Below are 859 nucleotides of genomic sequence, written 5' to 3' on the forward strand. Positions count from 1 at the left end.
TAAATCAATGTGTAGAGTAGTTATCCTTTAATAAAGAGTGATAGCCACATTGTAAATCAATGTATAGAGTAGTTATCCTTTAATAAAGAGTGATAACCACATTGTAAATCAATGTATAGAGTAGTTATCCTTTAATAAAGAGTGATAGCCACGTTGTAAATCAATGTATAGAGTAGTTATCCTTTCATAAAGAGTGATAGCCACGTTGTAAATTAATGTATAGAGTAGATATCCTTTCATAAAGAGTGATAACCACATTGTAAATCAATGTATAGAGTAGTTATCCTTTAATAAAGAGTGATAACCACATTGTGAATCAATGTATAGAGTAGTTATCCTTTAATAAAGTGTGCTAACCACATTGTAAATCAATGTATAGAGTAGTTATCCTTTAATAAAGAGTGACAGCCACGTTGAAAATCAATGTATAGAGTCGATATCCTTTCATAAAGAGTGATAGCCACGTTGTAAATCAATGTATAGAGTAGTTATCCTTTCATAAAGAGTGATAGCCACGTTGGATTTACAACGTGGCTATCACTCTTTATTAAAGGATAACTACTCTATACATTGATTTAAATGTATAGAGTAGTTATCCTTTAATAAAGAGTGATAGCCACGTTGTAAATCAATGTATAGAGTAGTTATCCTTTAATAAAGAGTGATAGCCACGTTGTAAATTAATGTATAGAGTCGATATCCTTTCATAAAGAGTGATAACCACGTTGTAAATCAATGTATAGAGTAGTTATTCTTTAATAAAGAGTGATAACCACATTGTGAATCAATGTATAGAGTAGTTATCCTTTCATAAAGAGTGATAGCCACGTTGTAAATCAATGTATAGAGTAGTTATCCT

The sequence above is a fragment of the Limulus polyphemus genome, unplaced genomic scaffold (assembly GCF_000517525.1).
Source record: "Limulus polyphemus unplaced genomic scaffold, Limulus_polyphemus-2.1.2 Scaffold1812, whole genome shotgun sequence".
NCBI classification, from domain to species: Eukaryota; Metazoa; Arthropoda; class Merostomata; order Xiphosura; family Limulidae; genus Limulus; species Limulus polyphemus.